The sequence below is a fragment of the Oncorhynchus keta genome, chromosome 14 (assembly GCF_023373465.1).
Source record: "Oncorhynchus keta strain PuntledgeMale-10-30-2019 chromosome 14, Oket_V2, whole genome shotgun sequence".
Taxonomy (NCBI): Eukaryota; Metazoa; Chordata; class Actinopteri; order Salmoniformes; family Salmonidae; genus Oncorhynchus; species Oncorhynchus keta.
In genome coordinates, this window is record NC_068434.1 from 42599450 (window position 1) to 42614740 (window position 15291).

Here is a 15291-nt window from a genome sequence, read left to right on the forward strand (position 1 = left end):
TAAGGACATTCCTGACTTGTAAAACGACTGACCTTAACCAAACCTTTAACCCTGACCGTAACCTAATTTGAACCAATTCTGAAATTAAATATTGTTTTGCAGGTCAGGAGTGTCCTTTTATAGCCTTTTCCGGTCTGAGAGCCTATTTTAATATAAAGACACCAACTAAAATACACAGCAAATGTTTCACATGCTGAGAGAGCAATTTTTCTTAAACACATTAATTTACATTGCAACCCATTCATTCAAATTGAATAAACACAACAACAATAGTAGTCAAGGCACATGTATCTGTAATTATTTCAACACAATCAAATTACACATTTGAAGTACATTGTTTTTTCAGCAGAAATAAACACATAGTACCATAAAATACACCTGTTGTATTCGGCGCATGTGACTAATAAAATTTGATTTGATTTGAAGAAGCTGTCATTTTCTTTTTTTAAAATTGAACTTTTACTTAACTAGGCAAATCAGTTAAGAACAAATTATTATTTACAATGATGGCCTACCCTGGCCAAACTCAGATGGCGTGGGGCCAATTGTACGCCGCCCAATCCCAGCCAGATGTGATACAGCCTGGATTCAAACCAGGGACTGTAGTGACGCACCTTGCACTGAGACGCAGTCATGATTCTATAGGTAGGCCAATTTTCACTGCAAACAAACATATTGAAAGCAGTCTGTACAGCTGGCAATGCAAATGTTTCCACCAATTTTTGTCCAGTTAGTCCAAAACATTTTCTAGAATGTTTAAGAGGCATACCTTCTCCAATGTCATTATAAATATCTCCACCATCCCTGATGAAGTAAAATCATATATCAAAACATTAGTTGTCTATCATTTCTGTGCGTGTGTGTGTCCGCATGTACGTGTAAATGTTTTTTGAGTGAGCCCATGCATGCATGTGTGCTTCTACAAACAGAAATAACTCTTGAACTCACTGTCCAACATTGACCATGGACACATAACCAAGTGGAAAAGAGGGATAAATATTGCAATTAATCAAACTTCAAGGTTCATTCATATTGATTGTGAATAATTCATCCACAGCAATCACAACTGATGCCAACTTACACTTCCCGTCTCTGTTCCTGACGATCAGTTTGCCGTCTGTTGCCTTCACAATGACATCGATCACCTCTCCTGCCATTAACTGCAAGTATTTGTTCCCCAATTTCTTACTGGCCAATGTAGGAGCTATAGTAACATCCTATAACACCTGGATCTCCCCTTCAAACTGACAGTGGAAAATGTCAACAGTGTTACTACAAATCATGTACAATATCAATCTGATCACATAAAAAATATAAATTGTTTATCAACATTTAAGAATGTTATCTGGGAGTAACTACATTGTTTTTTAAATATATTTTTTTCTGTATTTTCACTTTAATCAGATATGGATAGTATGAAATGAGAAGTGAGACAGTTATGTGCCAGCCTAAACTACATTAAGTTACTATGTTTTCTCCAGTCAAAATTATACATCCTTATAAATTTCTTCTGGTTTCCTTTTCCTCTTTCTCAAACTTCTTCTTCTTCTTCTTATGGTCTAATCCCCCTTGCTTTTCCCTAGGTGTCAGCTGAAGGAGACTGAAATGGAGAAACACAAAATTATTCAACTCAGGAATTGATTTCATGCTCATTTGTGTCTGAGCTGACTATTCGAGAGTAGAGTTGGTCGACCCAACTATGTCACTGTGACCATCTTCTCACCTGTTGAGAGGCGGAGGGGCAGGGACGTTCTGGGACTCCACACTGTTATATATATATCTTGTCTATGGACATAAAGCCAAAAAGGTCATCAGTAGTACTGTTGAACACATATTTTAAACCAATGAAGCAACACACTTCTTTAACTCGATTTGACAGTTTACACTGTACAGAACAACAAATATAATAGGGGTTTTATTTATAGAATACAGGGAAATAATTTGACTGGGAAAGAAATGGTTGCTCTTCACTTTCCTAATGAACAAGTGATCATATCATTAACTCCATCTGTAAACAGGGGAGGTGGTGGAAGGGGAAATCTGAGAATCGAGATTAAACCGTTATTGAACAAAAAGATCCAGATGGTGTATTCACTGTATTGAGATTATATGTGGGAAAGGGCTCAGGGGCTTTCATAAAGGAAAGAAGGGATAAAGACTCAACTATTTGTCAATGCACCACTGTTTCAGCATGACTTTTGCAATACAATTTCTGACCGCTAGATGCCAGTCAAATACTATACAAAGATAAGAAACTGTCATACATTGACAAATATTGACAAATATTCCTCAAACATTTAACACGTAATTTATTTTGTTTATTTTACCTGCAGGTTTTGTCCTGGATGGCTAGTCATTGTAAACCTGCTTCAGAAGGTCAAAATCAAGGTCCACTGACTTAGTCTTTACCAGAGGTAGAAAAAGTACTCAATTGTCATTCTTGAGTAACATAAATATAAAACAACTCAAGTAAAAGAGAAAGTAACCCAGTAAAATACTACTTGAGTAAAAGTCTAAAAGTATCAGATTTTAAATGTACTTAAATACAGTGGTGGAAAAAGTAAAAAATTGTCGTACTTGAGTAAAAGAACAAAGTAAAAGTAAATGCTATACATCAAATTCCTTGTTTTTAGCAAACCATATAATGCAATTTCCTTTTTTATAACTTTTTTGACAGCCAGGGGCACACTCCAACATCATTTACAAAGGAAGCATTTATGTATGGTGAGTCCACCAGATGTGAGGCAGTAGGGAGGACCAGGGACGTTCTCTTGATAAGTGTGTGAATTGGACCAATGTCCTGTATTGCTAAGCATTGAAATTGTAACTAGTACTTTTGAGTGTCAGACTATGTAAAAAGTACATAATTTTCTCAAGGAATGTAGTGAAGTAAAAGTAAAAGTTGTCAAAAATATAATAGTAAAGTAAAGTACAAATACCCCCAAAAAACTACTTAAGTAGTACTTTAAAGTATTTTTACTTCAGCACTTTACACCACTGGTCCATACATACCCATCTAGAACCCACAAGGAGCAGGAGGCATTAAGAACAGGTAAAGAGAGGGTGGAGGGTGGCGTGTGTTCGTGTGTGTGAGTTTGTGCTTGCCGTGTGTGTTTATGTGTGTGCATTTGCTGAATATCTACCGGTATGTGTATTAGAGGTCGACCGATTCATCAGAATGGCCGATTAATTAGGGCCGATTTAAAGTTTTCATAACAATTTTTTTTACACCTTTATTTAACCAGGCAAGTCAGCTAAGAACACATTCTTATTTTCAATGACGGCCTAGGAACGGTGGGTTAACTGCCTTGTTCAGGGGCAGAACGACAGATTTTTACCTTGTCAGCTCGGGGGGATTTAATCTTGCAACCTTACAGTTAACAAGTCCAATGCTCTAACCACCTGCCTCTCATTGCACTCCACAAGGAGCCGGCCTGTTAGAAGCCAAGGTATGTTGCTAGCTAGAATTAAACTTATCTTATAAAAAACAATCAATCAATCATAATCACTAGTAATAACTACACATGGTTGATGATATTACTAGTTTATCTAGCGTGTCCTGCATTGCATATAATCGATGCAACGCTGGGGGATGATTTAACAAAAGCGCTAGTGCGAAATAAGCACAATCGTTGCACGACTGTACCTAACCATAAACACCAATACCTTGCTTAAAATCCATACACAGAAGTATATATTTTTAAACCTGCATATTTAGCTAAAAGAAATCCATGTTAGCAGGCAATATTAACCAGGTGAAATTGTGTCACTTCTCTTGCGTTCATTACATGCAGAGTCAGGGTATATGCAACAGTTTGGGCAGCCTGGCTCATTGCGAACTAATTTGCCAGAATGTTACGTAATTATGACATAACATTGAAGGTTGTACAATGTAACAGGAATATTTAGACTTAGGGATGCCACCCGTAAGATAAAATACCCAACGGTTCCGTATTTCACTGAAATAATAAACGTTTTGTTTTCGAAATTATAGTTTCCGGATTCGACCATATTAATGACATAAGGCTCGTATTTCTGTGTGTTATTATGTTATAACTACGTCTGTGATTTGATAGAGCAATCTGACTGAGCGATGGTAGGCAGCAGCAGGCTTGTAAGCATTCATTCAAACAGCACTTTCGTGCATTTTGCCAGCAGCTCTTCGCAAGCACATCGCTATTTATGACTTCAAGCCTATCAACTCCCGAGATTAGGCTCGTTTAACCGATGTGAAATGGCTAGCTAGTTAGCGGTGTGCGCGCTAATAACGTTTCAAACGTCACTCGCTCTGAGACTTGGAGTAGTTATTCCCCTTGCTCTGCATGGTTAACGCTGCTTCGAGTGTGGCTGTTGTCGATGTGTTCCTGGTTCGAGCCCAGGTAGGGGCGAGGAGAGGAACGGAAGCTATACTGTTACATTGGCAATAGTAAAGTGCCTATAAGAACATCCAATAGTCAAAGGTATATGAAATACAAATGGTATAGAGAGAAATAGTCCTATAAATACTATATTAACTACAACCTAAAACCTCTTACCTTGGAATATTAAAGTCTCATGTTAAAAGGAAGCACCAACATTCATGTGTTCTCATGTTCTGAGAAAGGAACTCAAACGTTAGCTTTTTTACATGGCACATATTGCACTTTTACTTTCTTCTCCAACACTTTGTTTTTGCATTATTTAAACCAAATTGATCATGTTTCATTATTTATTTGAGGCAAAATAGATTTTTATTGATGTATTATATTAAGTTAAAATAAGTGTTCATTCAGTGTTGTTGTAATTGTCATTATTACAAATAAAGAAATAAAAAAATTGGGCGAATAATCGTTATCGGCTTATTTTGGTCCTCCAATAATCGGTATCAGTATTGGCGTTGAAAAATCAGAATCGGTCGACCTCTAATGTGTATACACAATGTTGTAAACACACAGTTTACAACATTGTTCCTGGCCAGCCAACATCCCTCTGGGTTGTCAGTGATGCGTATGCTATCCATAGTCTCTCCCTGCTTTAGTGGCAAGTCAGTCTTTCCTTCTTCATAGTCCGCCCAAGCCTTGGCTGTGTGAATCACCTGAATTGGCCCTGAAAGCTACATACAGGGATACATGTTTCTCCACTACGCTAATTTATAAACATAGTTGTACTTCTACAGTTATAGCCATTTTGGGAATAATAACCAAAAGTCTAACCCAGTAACTGTAGTATGCTATAGGAGTTCATTCTTGAATACGTGATTCTCACAAGAAGAGTAGTGTACTTACAAAGCTGCAGGGGAGTGAGAGAGAAGGCGAGGTGGCAGAGGGACAGGAAAACTGCTGGCATGGGGGGCAGGAGGTGAGGGAGGAGGGCCCACAGTCCTCAACCTTGGACCTGTCACATAGAATAGAATAATGCTTCCGTTTTCCTGAGAAGACCGATTTTCGGAATGTCTCCTGGTCTGACAAACAGCCTGTTGAGCTGTCATTTTCCACCACAGATGCATAAGGGCGACATATTCGGATGAGGTGGCTTGAGACGCACCACATGCAAAAACATATCTCTATATGATATACAAGATATCTCTAGCTTAAATTGTCAGATTTTGATGGGGATTTTCATTAGATTGACACCTAGACTCTTAATGAAGATTCTGTAATATCAGAATAGCTGCTTAACTAGTAGGCATCTCTAGTAGGTATAGTAGCTCGAACTAGTAGGCATCTCTAGTAGGTATAGTAGCCTATATTTCTATGTATCAGCAATCCATTGGGACTGTAGGAAAATAGTTGCGTTGATGAAGTCTGGCCATGATTGGCTCAGTGTTCTGTCACTCATGGGGACACTATGTCACCGCAAAATCTACCGGGAGAGCTCGAGAATTCAAGCCCCTTGGGTGCTGCCATAGAGTTACATTAGAAGCGCCCATCCAAGAAGGCTGAAGATCATTGGCCACAGAGAAAATGATGTCAAATCACATTATATCTACAATAGTTTTGATTGGGCTGATCATGTCAACATCATACTTTCAAAATCTTAGCTCGCAAGCTAGCAGTCGTCATCATGAATCAAGTCGACAATCTACTGGCAAATCCTTTTCAATGTTTGTCTTATGAAGAGAAATTATAGATAAAACGTATCAGTGCTCAACATCCATTGGACATAAACATCACACAACAAGTTGGAAATCTCAAATTCAATAATAAGTGATTTGGAAGGAATCAGTGGCTAACTGCAAGCATTGCAGAGCAATCCCTAGCCCGCTATTCAGTGGAGTGGATGTGTGGTCCAAGTCTGGGTTTAAGGGTCTCTTTTCCAAGCTTAAAAAGATAAACATTCCACATTGGTCATGCTGTCAATCCAACATGACTTCTGCCACTTTCAAAACAACTGGAAACTCAGAACTGGGAAATCTTAGACTTCAGTGAGTTCAAGAGAACTGGGAACTTGAGGGAAAAAACTAGCTCGAACTGGGAAAATAAGTTTTGAACGGTCATGCAACTCAGAATTCCAAGTCTCGAAGTCGGGTCTCTTTTCAGAGCTCCCACCTGAAGATCACTAACGTCATGATTCAACCTTGTTTTTTTCTTTGTTCACAGTTGTCTTGAAAACACCATAAATCCAGAGAATGCCAGACTTTGATGTCAAAGTTTGATCACAAAATGTGCCCACTAAGGACAGCGGTGCCACCTTCCTGTTCTAGTGAACACAGCACAAGTCCAAAAATGTCTTGTGTGCTGCTGCATAAATGTGAAATGCCAGGGAGATAGTATTACATTCTTAGCTACAGTATACCTAAGTGTATATTGTGTAGTAAGCTGTTAGTAGTCCATGTGCCTCACCCTAATCATTTGGTCCCTTTCCCAGGCATAACTTAGCTTACTGTTCTGACTTGGTGGTGCGCATGTAGCCTATAGCCTGTTTTAGAGAAATGTCCTCACCGAATATTTTAAGAGCTTTCATTGTCTGCTTATGTGCCACCTTTATTTATCCTACGGTTCTGACTTGGTGTACAGGGAGAATACTGTAAGAACGGCCCATGTTCTGAATTCTGTCGCTGTACATTTCAAGAGCTGAAAAAAATAATTATATTACGTGCGTCCTAGCTTGCTCATTGTCTTAATCGAAATTAGCGATTGCCTCTTATCTACTGACATCTTAATCGTCAGTAGAAACCACATCTGTTAAAAGCAAGTCTGCCATAGATGTTTTTTTAAAGGCAGTAAATGAGGCTGAATTAACTGTTTTGCTGCCAGGCAAGGCTTCGCTATTAGTAACAGCGGTAAGGTGTTGGGACTGCTGTTGGTACAGCTTTATGAAGGCCCTAACAGTTTGTGTCCACGGTTTGTCACCATTATAGTCCAATTCATGTATTGTTCAGTGTTGTGTAGTGGCTGTGCTGGTATGCATCAACAAAACATTTTGGGGTATTTACATGCTAAAATTGTCACAGCAAAAGAAACACAAAAAAAACACATCTAGCTTATTCTACTGTAAGGCATTCTTCCTTTCATTCATAAAAATATACAATTACACACACATGCTGTAGACTTACAGCACACAAAGTAATTTCCATCATTTATTTTAAACATAGCTTTATTTTTCAAGTTCAACCGTTTCAAATATACATTATAGTCCAGTACTTTGAGTTCTTTTTTTGCATTTCTATTTTACGAGACCACCAAAAACAGAGGAATTGGATTTTTTTAAAATGGGGCATCATGTCGCTTGTTCGTTCTTTTATTATCAAACTGTACTCTTCACAGAGCACTGACAACTCTAGGTCAAATGGAACCACACAGATGAGATGAGTTTAATTTATTTAAATGACTTATTAGTCATGATTGTCACTCTATAAGAAACCTCATGATATGAAGACAGTGCAGATTGTAAAATAATTATTCCAATAAAATTGTCTAACTGCTGCCTAGTGTCAACACGACACACCATCCTCTTTCCATTGAATCTGGTCTAACCACTGTCTAACCATCCATGGGTTGAGGCTGAACATTAAAGTTACAGGCGCCAATACCATGACCTTCTATATATAATATTTAGCACACACTTTTACCCAAAGCGAGTTAGTCATACATGCATACATTTTATGTATGGTTGGTCCCGGGAATCAAACCCACTATCTTGGCGTGGCAAGCACTATGCTCTACCAACTGAGCTGTATCTAAGCCTCTCAATCATGGGAAACTTAATTTTTTCTGCAGTCTGTACTTCAACTGCAAGTAAAGAAGCGATAAAACTGCACTAGATGATGTTGCATTTGATGCTGACAAGTGTTACTTGATGAAACTGAATCCAATTCATATTTATGTTCCTCATTTTCAAGAAGTCTTGTTTTATGCAGGACTGTTTTACCCATCATACAGGGAGGAGGTTGTCGATATCCTGGTTCTGGAGGGCCTCCTCGATGCTGCTCCTGCTGACCGGCTCACAGTGGGCCACGTTCTCTTTAGAACCGCTCGAACCACAGCCCACCCCTGTAGAACCCCTCTCGAGAAGATGACGGTTCTCCAATAGAACTGGACAGAGCTGGATAAAGGAACACAGATTGCTAATCAAGGACAGGTACCTGTTAGCCTTGATGCATTAGCCTGGTCTGTTTCTTCTAAGGCCAACTTTGGTGCTGTCTTGCTAAAGACAGAAATGTCTTGTAGAATGCAGAACAGTCATGTACCCTACCCAGGATCATCATCCATGACCACCACTCAGAATAGTGACACTAAGGATACAGTTGAAGTGTTTGATCTTCTCCAACAACACAGTTAGGCCTGAAACTGAAAACAAACGGTAACAGTCAAACCCCTAATAAAAATAGCTATGCTAGCAAGTGCAACACTTCGATGTCTTAGGTACCTGCTTTGTCCATGACATTGGTGCTGAACTAGTCACCTGCACAGAGATAAATACAACGTATCTCTATGGGCCAATACAAAATGGACTAAATTGCACAAGATGATAGAAAGCCTTCGCCTGGGTTTGGGCTGTCATTGTAAATAAGAATTTGTTCTTAACTGACTTGCCTAGTTAAATAAAGGTTAAATAAAAACATTTAAAAGATGGATGGATGAAACATGTGCATGGTCTAACCTTGTTCAAACAGCTCGGTGTAGCAGGGAGCTTCAGAGTGCCTTGGCTGGTTGTAGAAGTTCAGGATCCTGTCAAAACAATGGCAATAACGCTATACTCACAAATAGTTCAAATGGAATTAGCCACAATCATGGACGGTATTGTTGATGTACAGTAATTTATCATTACTGATGATTAATAGCAAGGTAGTAGCACTGCCTGGTGACTACAGGTGAGCTAGCCTTAGAGTCACCATGGAGCACGCAGATTAGTCCTGCACAGGTGCGTCAGGAGGGAGACTGCTCAGGTGGTAGGTCACATCCTTTACCAGAGGTGAAATGCCATGAGCATTGCTTTTCGTCTGTCCTAGAACATATAGCTCCAGAAATACTGCACTTCCTATTAGATGTGTCAGCAGCATCCCAAATATCTGTTTAAGATTCCACAAATAATCATGGGAGCATCTGTAAAAGTCTGTACTGCCAATAAAAGCAGAATAAGATGATAATAAAGAAAGATGGCTTTATACTGAAGGATAGAATATAGCCCGCATAAATGGAGGACAGACTTCAACTCAGTGCACGGTTCAAATTACAGGGTGCACACAGGGCAGCACAAGTCTCAAGGAAATACACATGACCAAAAGAATGTGGAAACTCGCTTGAACATCTCATTTCAAAATCATGGGCATTAATATAGTTAGTCCCCCCATTGTTGCTACAACAGCCTCCACTCTTCTGGGAAGACTTTCCACTAGATGTTGGAACATTGCTGCGGGGACTTGCTTCCATTCAGCCCAACGAGCATTAAAGAGGTTGGGCACTGATGTTGGCCGATTCCAATTCATCCCAAAGGTGTTCGATGGGGGTTGAGGTCAGGGCTCTGTACAGGCCAGTCAAGTTCTTCCACACCAATTTCGACTAACCATTTCTGTATGGACCTCGCTTTGTGCACGGGGGCATTGTCATGCTGAAACAGAAAACGGGCCTTCCCCCAAATTGCAGCCACAAAGTTAGAAGCATAGAATTGTCTAGAATGTCATTGTATGCTGTAGCGTTAAGATTTCCCCTATTCCTCCACCAAACTTCAGAGTTGGCACTATGCATTCATGCAGGTAGCATTCTCCTGGCCTCCGCCAAAACCAGATTTGTCTATCAAACTGCCATATGGTGAAGCGTGATTCATCACTTCAGCAAATGCGTTTTCTCTGCTCCAGTACAATGGCGGCGAGCTTAACACCCCTCCAGACGACGCTTGGCATTGCGCATGGTGATCTTAGGTTTGTGTGGGCTGCTTGGGCATGGAAACCCATTTCATGAAGCTCCCGACGAACAGTTCTTGTGCTGACGTTGCTTCCAGAGGCAACAAGTGTTGCAACTAAGGACAGAAGATTTGTATGTGCTACAGCACTCGGTGGTGCCGTTCTGTGAGCTTGTGTTGCCTACCACTTCGCAGCTGAACCATTGTTGCTCTTAGATGTATCCACTTCACAATAACAGCACTTACAGTTGACGGGCAGCTCTAGCAGGGCAGAGATTTGACAAACTGACTTGTTGGAAAGGTGGCATCCTATGATGGTGCTAGGTGGAAAGTCACTGAGCTCTTCAGTAAGACCATTCTACTGCCAATGTTTGTCTATAGAGAGATTGCATGGCTGTGTACTCAATGTTTATATACCTGTCAGCCATGGGTGTGGCTGAAATGTCCAAAGTCACTAATTTGAAGGGCTGTCCACATACTTTTGTATATACAGGGTATTAACAGCTATTTTTAGGGCACCCTCAAGAGTCAATTTGTCATTTGAAGTGTGATTAAGTGAGATTTGGCCCATGGCCAGCTCTGTGGTGGGTGAAGTAGCCAGCACTCAGTTAGACCGAATGACTGAACTATCCCCTGGAGAAACTACCTTGACTGGGATTCCCCCATACACTATCCTGGACAGGAGACAGACAGGGACAGATGGACCGATCAAATGGTTAAAGAGAAGAAAATATCTGGACAAGGTTAGTCGACTAAGAAACATCTATTTTTATTTCCTGTCTTTCTAAAAGAGTTAAGGTGTAACATGCTTTCTATGATTTAAAAAGCAGAATATAGTATATTTATTAACTAATCATTGAACCGTATCAAGTTAATATGTATCATACTGCATACTGTGGACCTGTACAGCACCCCTTGGCACAACATCAATCTAACCAGTTCTGTAGGTAGGTTTTGGTCCGGCTCCTGTTCACCTTGTACCAGAGAGTCCCTGAGCTTCCACCTACAGTAAAAACACGCCCAAGTGATGTATTGGGCCGGCTTCACCATCAGCTGGAGGGCGTTGATGCAACCGGTTTCTTCAGTCTCCTTAGGAAGTAGGGTCACTGTTGCACCCTCTTGAAAAGAGTGGTGGGGTTGTTGGTGGTCCATGTCAAGTCCTCAGTGATGTAGACGCTGAGAAACTTAAAACTGCTGACTCTCTTTACTGCTGTCCCACATGTTCCCTCCTCTGCTTCCTGAAGTCACAATCAACTCCTTTGTTTTGCTGACATTGAGGGAGAGGTTGTTGTCCTGGCAGCATAATACTTGTTCACTTGCCTCCGCCCTATAGGCCGACTCATTGCTGTTGGTTATCGGGCCTACAACCGTGGTGTCATCAGAAAACTTGGAGTTGGTGTCTTGCAAAGCCACGCAGGCGTACGTGAACAGTGAGTTCAGCAGAGAGCTGAGGACCCACCCCTGTCGGGGCCCTGTGTTAAGAGTCAGTGTGGAAAAGGTGTTGTTGCCTATCCTCACAATCTGTCGCAGAGGATGGTGTCCAGACCCAGGGCCTGGTGTTGAGCTTGGAGGAATCAATATTGTTGAATACTGAACTGTAGCCAATGAACAGCATTCTTACATAGGTGTTCCTCTTGTCCAGATGTGTTATGGCCGTGTGAATCGCGATGTAAATGGCATTTTCCATGGATCTGTTGGCTAGGTAGGCAAATTGGAGTGGGTACAGTGTGCCTGGCATGCTGGCCTTGAGGTGGGCCATGACCAGCTTCTCGAAGCACTTCATGAGTGCGAAGGGTCGATAGTCATTTGGGCATGTCACCTTGTTTTTCTTAAGCACTGGGATGATGGTCTCCTGGAAGCAGCCTGGGACAGGTTGAAGATGTCTGAGAAGACGCTCGCCAGCACACGCTCTGAGGACGCGATCAGTAATTCCATCTGGGCCGGCTGCTTTGAACGTATTCACTCTTTTGAGAGTTTTACTCACGTCAGCCTCGGAGAGGGAAAGCACCTGGTCGTCTGGAGAAGCAAATCTTCCTGGATGGTTCAGTATGGTCTGCCTCGAAGCGAGTATAGAATGTGTTAAGCTCGTCTGGGAGTGAGGCGTCGGTGGGCACCACACAGCTGAATTTGTTTTGAAGTCTGTAATATTCTGTGGTGTTGCAACATACTGTATGAATGCTGCAGTATGGCCTCTCAGCATGGTGCGGATATCTCCGTTCATCCAGGGTTTTTGGTTGGGGTATGTCTGGATTGTTATTGCGGGTACAAAAAAAACACATTTCCTAATGAAGCCTGTGACTGACAATGTATACTGAACAAAAATATAAAACCCACACATAACAATTTCAAAGATTTTACAAAGTTACAGTTCATAAGGAAAATCAATCAATTAAAATAAGTTCATTAGGCCCTAATATATGGATTTCACATGACTGGGAATACAGACGTGCATCTGTTAGTCAAAGATACCTTTTTTTTAAAATTAGGAGCATGGATCATAAAAACAGTCAGTATCTGGTGGGACCACCATTTACCTCATTCAGCACAACACATCTCCTTCACATAAAGTTGATCAGGTTGTTGATTGTAGCTTGTGGAATACTGTCCAACTCCTCTTCCATGACTGTGTGAAGTTGCTGGATATTGGCGGGAACTGGAACACGCTGTCATACAAGTCGATTCAATGGGTGACATGTCCGGTGAGTATGCAGGCCATGGAAGAACTGGGACATTTTCAGTTTCCAGGAATTGCGTACAGATCCTTGCGACATGGGGCCATGCTTGATCATGCTGAAACATGAGGTGATGGCGGCGGATGAATAACACGACAATGGGCCTCAGGATCTCGTCACGGTATCTCTGTTCAATCAAATTGCCATCGATAAAATGTATTTACTTTCGATGTCCGTAGCTTATGCCGGACCATACCATAACCCCACTGCCACCATGGGGCACTCTGTTCACAACGTTGACAACACCATACACGTGGTCTGACTTCTGCTCAGTACAGTTGAAACTGGGATTCATCTGTGAGAAGCACACTTCTCTAGCGTGCCACTGGCAATCGAAGGTGAGCATTTTCCCACTGAAGTCGGTTATGATGCCAAATTGCAGTCAGGTCAATACGCTGGTGAGGATGCTGATGAGCTTACCTGTAACATTTTCTGACAGGTTGTGCAAAACCACAGTTTGGTCTCTGACGATCCCGCAGGTGAAGAAGCCAGATGTGGAGGTCCTAGGCTGGTGTGGTTACACGTGGTCTGCAGTTGTGAGGCTGGCTTATGGTAGAGAAATTAACGTTCAACATTAACATGCAGCTCCGGTGCATGCTCAATTGCACGCTTCCTCAAAACTTGAGACATCTGTGGTATTGACAAAACTGCACATTTGAGTGGCATTTTATTGTTCCCAGCACAAGGTGCACCTGTGTAATGAGCATGCTGTTTAATCAGCTTTTTGATATGCCTCACCTATCAGGTGGATGGATTATCTTGGCAAAGGAGGGATGCTCACTAACAGGGATGTAAACCAATTTGTGAACAAAATTTGAGAGAAATAAGCTTTTATACATATGGACAAGTTCTAGGATCTTTTATTTCAGCTCATTAAACATGGGACCAACACTTCACATGTTGCATTTATATTTTTGTTCCTTATATTATCCTCAATGTTGTTGGATGAGTCCTGGGTGGATGAACCTTTTCAATCAGTATTCTCAAAACAGTCATGCAGCACTGATTTTGCCTCTGTCCAGCGCCTCACTATTCTCTGTGTTGGTGGCTCCCTCTTGAGTTTCTGCTTGTAAGCGGTGAGTAGGAATAGAGAGGCATGATCGGATTGACCGAAGTAGGGGCTCACGCTCCCTGCCTAGCTCTTCTGCCGTCTCCCCTGCTCTTCTCGCCAGAGGGCTGCGTGCTCCAGAGGAGAGAGCAAGGGCAGCACCACACCAAAGGAACACAGGAGACATAGTGCTGGACCACTCTGGTGGACAGATATACCCCTCTTGGCTTAGAATAGGATAGTTTATTGTCCACATGAAGAAACTTGCCATTGGCTTCACATTACAATTTAAAAAAAAAAACATTCAAGAATACAGAGCACTTTGAGCATTGCTCTCCACGGCAAGCCTTACCTTGGGCTGCTCAGCACGTGTTACTTCTTTGAGAAGGAGTCTTTGACCTACAGGTTTGGTTGTCTTGTGTGTTCAGTGACTGGCTCTTGGCTCCGAGGCCTATGGCATTGTGACTAAACGTGCAGGTGAAGCCTACGGAGAACTCTTCTCCAGAGGGAGAAAGCAGCAGACTGGGCCTCCCCTCCACTGAGCTGACAATGTTCTCTCCGTTTGATTTCACCACAGCGTTACTGGAATGACATGCAGACCACTCCACCGGAGTCAATGCATATCCTCAATGGTGAAATGTTAACTAGTTTCCTGTTGGCAATTGTACAACTGTTGGCAAAATAATGTAGTGTTACACAGGTGAAATTGTATGTGACGATATGATTTAAAAAATGTCCCAATTACACAAACATTAAGCGAAGGCATAATGTGGTAATGAATTTCAAAACAAATTGCAAGCAAAACTGTTTGTTAGCTGGTACCTTTCTGTGGTCATCAGGGATGATTTATTCTGGCAGGTAAAGTCGCATACTTATTCAAAGCATCAAACATTCAGGTCCTAGAATATTGACAAGTCACGATTAGTAAAGGGCTGTTTTATTGTTTTTCATGGCGTTAATTAAGAATGTGTCAAACTCATTCCACGGAGGGCCGAGTGTCTGCTGGATTTCGCTCCTCCCTTGTACTTGATTGATTAATTAAGGACGCTGATTAGTAAGGAACTCCCCTCACCTGTTTGTCTTAATTGAAAGTGAAAACCAAAACCCAGCAGACACTAGGCCCTCCATGGAATGAGCTTGATATTGGTGTTGTTGATTTAGCTAGCTAGTAAATAAACAAAATAATTTTCT

The 15291-nt window shown here is 41.3% G+C and overlaps 1 long non-coding RNA gene across 1 annotated transcript; it reads right to left on the reverse strand.

Annotated features, from left to right (window-relative positions):
• Positions 1–7557: 7557 nt before the first annotated feature.
• LOC118394256 (uncharacterized) lies at positions 7558–15098 on the reverse strand. Its single transcript, XR_004827704.1, has 4 exons — positions 14923–15098; positions 14453–14770; positions 9082–9149; positions 7558–8523 (listed from the first exon to the last, which is right to left on the reverse strand). It is a non-coding gene; the product is annotated as an uncharacterized LOC118394256 (long non-coding RNA).
• Positions 15099–15291: the final 193 nt, after the last annotated feature.